General features: G+C 30.3%; 1 long non-coding RNA gene across 1 annotated transcript; it reads right to left on the minus strand.

The window, feature by feature from the left end:
* Positions 1-201: 201 nt before the first annotated feature.
* LOC115891526 lies at positions 202-2,213 on the minus strand. The gene is made up of 2 exons (XR_004051872.1): positions 2,174-2,213; positions 202-560 (listed from the first exon to the last, which is right to left on the minus strand). It is a non-coding gene; the product is annotated as an uncharacterized LOC115891526 (long non-coding RNA).
* Between the last annotated feature and the right edge of the window lie 3,996 nt (positions 2,214-6,209).

Below are 6,209 nucleotides of genomic sequence, written 5' to 3' on the forward strand. Positions count from 1 at the left end.
AGTCAAACATTTACAACTCTAATATTAATCAAAACAGGATCTATTCTATAGATATAATAGAACAGAAAGAGAAAAAACTTTATAATTGTTTAATTTTTTTTTCCGGTAAAAGTGATGTCTTATTATGTAAATTAGAAAAAACAGGAATCTGTTCCATTAAAGCAAGCTTTTAGGAAGTGAATAAAATGAAAACTACATTTATTTAACTCGTTACTGTCTTTATTATAGAGTAAGTATAATAATGGTAATGGTGACTATACTTTATTCAATGGAAATATGCACCAAATTCAAACAAATATAAAAGGCATGAGTATAAACAGTATTACTACAGTAATATTGAACATTGGTTCAAAAATATTACATTAATATAATACAATATTACTGTAGGTATTACTGTCAACGTGCAAGCTTGTTTGAAGCTTGATGTATTTGTATGCGCTTGGTACATCTTGGCGTTGGAAAATGTATAGAAAATTATTAAGAAAAACTAGTACGTAATGGGGGATATCTTGATATACAGAGTGGTCGGAATTGTATTCAGGAAACTTTGGCAGCATAATCTGCAAATAAAATCAGTAAAAAAAATAGTATAAATTTATGTCCTAAAATGCTTCGTTTCAGAGATACAGAGTGTAGAAATTTCATTTTTATTTCGCTTTTTTCCAAATAATTTATGAAGAATGTATTGATTAATTCGTTTCCAAATATCTTGAGAACTATACTTGTGGCGAGTGTCAACAAGAGACCTTATTAAGTAAAAAACGTTGGAAATGTAAATTTTTCTCAGTAGTTTTATATAGATACAGACAAAAAGTATTACTCTTCAAATAACTTAAAAAATATGTAGGTGGCGCCCCCTATTAGTAAAAGTCAAATTGACATCTAAATCTAATTTTTCATGTCAAAAAACTCCCAAACGCCAATTTTCGTCCAAATATTGACGTCACTTCAGAAATTATTTGGAAAAAAATCGAAATAAAAATGAAACTTCTACACCCTGTATCTCCGAAACGAAGCATTTTAAAAACTTACAAGTTCATTTTTTTAGAAAGCCAATGCAACATTTCTGAGTTTCAAATAAAGATAAAAAACAGTAAAACATATAATAATAATATGTAAATTATTTTCTTGGATACATACATATATGGCAAATAATAACAGATTGTTTTATTAAAGATTTACGTTTTGGTTAATTCTAAAACTATCTTCAGATTATATGTGATATTACTTAAGTGATATTACATTATAAAAGAAAAAATGAAAATTATACCTTATAATCGAAAAAAAACGGCGTCAGCGATGGCTATGAAATGAAGATCGCTGTCATTTTATATGTAAAATTATATGGAGTATGTATCGATGGTTTTTTCCAAGCCAACTGGACGCCGTTTTTTTCGATCATACGGTATTACAAATTAATAATAGATTAACAGTCGAGAAAAAAAAAGAAAAAACTCTAGGTAAGTACTGGATAAATTTTAAAATGGCATATTTATTTTATCTTTGTTTAATATAAAAAAAACGAAATATCTACCTGGTTTACATAACCCTGTATAATTTGTGAAATAATAATGGACAAAAATGCAAGCGGTAAGAAAAATATTTACAAAAAATATGTACTTGTTTACATTTCTGGACCATTGTTCGTCATTTTTGTTATCATAATGGTGACCCTATCATAAAAACGTAGTTATTTCTATACCTGATGTGAAACTATAGGGAAAAAGTAATGTTTGTAAAATATTTTAGTCTTGAAAAAAAATAAGGAATGTTTGGTATTTTAAAATGTTTGGTAGCTTGTAATTTTTTCGACTTTCTCGATTGTTTATAGTTTATAATAAGCCTTAAAAATTGTTGTTTCATAATGGAATATCATTCTGGAATTCCTGTATGTTATTTTAGATTCTAAGGATGGTTTTAGAATAAAAAGAAACACATTTTTCATAAAAAAAAGCATTAAATTAACCAATGCCCAAGAAAATAATGTGTCTACTTCTTATGTACTTAATAATGTATCTACTCGTTATATTAATAACGAGGTTAGTAAGAACCTTTACGTAAATGATAAATATAAAAAATACAGATTTTCCAGGGTTTATAATTTACTAAATTATTATCTAAATAAGCGCCTTTCTACAACGCCACTGACGCCAAAATAGTAAATTTGACTTACCTGTGGAATGTTGTTCCAGGACTTAAATAGTCCAATTTCTGACAAATTTGGCACTGACGAACCTGTTTTATAGTTTTTAAATAAAAAGTAATCAAAATAAACACTAAACCGACACTACACACTAAGAAAATCGAATCCAAAAAAATACAAAATCAAAACATCCAATAAAAACAATAAAATAGCCATGGAGAAACTGTGACAACAAGGTTTTACGACACGACATTTTTAAATAGTCTCCGACTTATAATTTAGTAGTATAGGGACTATTTAATACATCTTTCTACTATTAAACACTACTTTATTAAAATACAGTTTTAATATCTCAATATATGTGTATAACAACAAAAAAAATATTAATAATATTTTAGACGTGACAACATAGGCTGGAGGCGAAAGACTCAGACGGCCGAGGTCAGCTGCACCCAGGAGTAAACATGTTTACAAAAATTAATATTGGACCGCGCTTAAATGTAAATAGTGTAGTCTATATTTTATTCTAAGTCTATGGCTGGGACACATTGAAAGAATGGCTGAAGCAAGAATTCCTAGTATGATAATGAAACGTGAAATAGGTGGAAAGAGAAGAAGGGGTAGACCGAGAATCAGATGGAAAAAGGATGTAGAAGAGGACTTGAGAAGGATAAGAGTGGATGGGTGGAGAATAAAGGCGAAAGACAGAAACAAATGGAGAAAGATAACCAATCAAGACATGAGCCTTTTAGGCTTTTAGAGCTATTATATATAAATGTTTGACAACAATTATGTAAAAGTGAAAGTAAAGTATATTAAATTAACGTTAAATTAAGGCTAATCGGGACAGCTCATACGCGGAATTCGAACCGCGATCTTCGGCTATATCATTTTCAGTGGCCTACCGACTAGGCAAGTGTCTAAAATGACTTTTGTAGGATTGTAGAATGTTTAGGAGGAGGGTTAATCACCACGACCTTACAGATCTATTGTGTGTTCCCCTTTTTTTTTAACTTATAACCAGTTGGAATACAGTCTTCATACAGTTTCAGGGCTTTGACAAAAGCCAGTATTTGAGACGGTTTCAAAGAGGCCAGCTCTCCATCTCCGACATCAGCCGTACTAAAGTTTATAGGACGAACGGTTGTCGTCTCGGCGCACTCAGTGATGAGGTGTTTTCGTGTTTCCGAATATTTTTCTTACTTAAATCAAAAAAAAAAACTTTGATTTTTCTCGGTAGAATTTCTGAGAGTGAGTGTCTTATAGGCCGTTGGAGGATTCCCATTCCAGGTTACGCAGGAAATCTTCCAGGTTCTTGAGTTTCGCTTTAAGGTGGTTTCTATTTGGGGAACAGAACGGTTCTTGTCCAGTTAGTGGGATGTTCGCTCCTTTTCTAGATCGTTTATTTTATAATGCCCTTCATATCTATCAAACGTATCATCACCTTCTATACCTTGGTGGGCGAGTACCTAGAGTAAGAGGACTTTATTCTTATTTTGTTTGCCTAATTTGTTCAGCTTCTCTAAGCATTCTTTGACCAAGTTTGAAATGAAACGGTTACTGAGTTGCTTATCGCTTTTAGTGCTGTTTGACTATCGGATAAGATGGATGTTTCCTATTTTTGATAGTTCCTATCTAAGATAAATTGTAAGCATATTTCGATAGCGTTAAAAATATTGTATTGTCTTTCATTTTAATTGACAGATGTAGAAAATGTTTCAGTAACGATAATAATACTATGCATAATTTTAATTCTTTCCAACTGAAAATCTGGAATTCTCAGTTGAAAAAGCTCAATTAAGGACCAAATAAATAATAACATTTGGAGTAAGAAAGCATTGCGAAGCAGATAAATTATAAAATTGGCCACATATGAGTATATTTGACTTAAAAGTAAATTGTTGGTAATTAATTATTAGAAGAGATAAGCATGGTCCTTGTAATATCAGATAATACACAGTATGTCCCCGGATTGTCTTTTCACGAGGAAAAACTTTTTTATTATTGACATTTTGAGAAAAATGCATTCTTCAAAAAAAATTTTGCTTGTTTTAAAATGGTTAATTCCGTTTACAATCTTCCATACCGTTTTAGAGAAAATTAAAAAAAACATGAAAGTATGGTTGAATTTTTTTCTGAAATCCTAAAAATCAGATAAATATATGGTAATATAATTTCGATTTAATTCTTTGATATACGTTGATTATTAATTTTTATTAACGTCATATTTCTTTTGCTGTTGTTAAAGTATCACATTTTCCGATAACTATTTTCACCCTTTTTGTAACATTGAACAAAAATGTTGTGCTTCTTTAACATTTTAAAATAACAGAAAATATGACGTTAATTAAAATTCTATCAATAAATATCTATCACGAAATTATATTACCATAGAAACGCTGTTTGATTTTGAGGACTCCAATCCGAAGGAATAGGAAATTCAACCACATTTCCATATTTTTTTTTAATATTCTCCAAAACGGTTTGAAAATTTGGCAAAGTATAAAGTGGGTTGACCATTTGAGAAAAAGAAAAATGTTTATGAATAATACATTTTTTTTTTCAAATGTTAATAATAAAAAAAAATCCTCTTGTAAAGACAACCCGGGAACATATACTGTAGGACTGTCAAATACACTTTTACTATAAAATGGGACTAACATTGAACCACCATTACCACAGTTTAGTTAATATTTATTTGGTACCAGTACAGTTAAATATCCCTGACCCACAGAATTTAAGACAATTACAAACCCACAGCCACAAACGGAGAAGCGTATTCTTCATATCACGTTATCGAATCGTCTGTACGTCTCGATTAGACCTGATATCTTATCTGGAAAGGAAATAGTGGTATGTGTGTGAAGCGCGAGAAGATAAGATTAATTATAATCGAAAATGGGGGCAATATAAATCTTTTCGGTCGATTCTGTTTATTTTGAATTTCGCAACGATTTATTTAACCGCCACTAGCGATAAGCTCCTCAAATATTATTCGTTTTCGATGATGTTCGACGAGTTTATGGTGCGGTAATTTACAGTATAAGAGGAAACGGGGTTCGATTACACCAAAGTCAAGTTATGTTTAGTCAGCCAACTAATCAAGTCAAAAGGATTTAAGTGGTTTCTGTGATTATTTAACTAAAAAAAAATATATATTCTCTTATTTTTAGTAACTGATAGCAGCATAATAAAGCAATATTTTGAAGTGCCAAATTTCAAATAATTATTAGTACTTCATCATCATTATCATTTTCAGCTTATTCAACCATTTCCAATAATGGTGTAGCCTCCCCAAGTAGCATAGGAAGAAGAAAAAACCATTAACCACGAAAAATTAACCACTATTTGGTTGAATTTTACTTATACTTAATAAATTTCTTGTACGGAATAAAGTGCAAGAAATCTAAAAATGAGGTCGTAAACTAGTTAATAATAACCTAAAATTATGCCTTTGAAAAATAGCAACGTTGGAGTTAGCTGGCATTGTTAAAATCTAGTTACTGATAACCTATTGAGGGCATTAAGACTACAAGAACTTAAATTAGGTCAAATGTTACTTTATTATAACCTCAAATTTGTCTCGGGGGTCGAAGGCATTGTTTGGTTTTCAAGTTAGGTTAAAATTTAGTTGTTAATAACTTTAAATGCGACCTTATTTGGAGGAGTTCCAATTAGGTTGAAAATTTAATTTATTTAGACCTCATAAGTCGCTCTTATGCTTCAAAGGCAAAAGTAACTTTTTTTGACTTGGAAGAAAGTCAGACATACGGCAGGTTAAAAATGATTACACTTGTTTGTCTTTCTAGTTCATTATTGGGAAATTCATTTTACATATACATATTAAAAAGAAAAATATTTTACCTCTTTCTTTCCCATATTAAAATGTTGGTAGTACATATTAGGACTACTCTTAGTAAAATTCACCTCTATTTTACCATGTTATGACCTCAGGTCGTTTATTTTAGACTTCATAGCCCATATTTCATACAAAACATCATAACCTGTTAACCTGTTTTTAACTTCCAAATTAGTTTAGTTTTTCCTAGTTCCTTCCAGTTTAGTT

The sequence above is a fragment of the Sitophilus oryzae genome, unplaced genomic scaffold (genome assembly GCF_002938485.1).
Source record: "Sitophilus oryzae breed Bouriz unplaced genomic scaffold, Soryzae_2.0 scaffold_1184_pilon_pilon, whole genome shotgun sequence".
NCBI lineage: Eukaryota > Metazoa > Arthropoda > Insecta > Coleoptera > Curculionidae > Sitophilus > Sitophilus oryzae.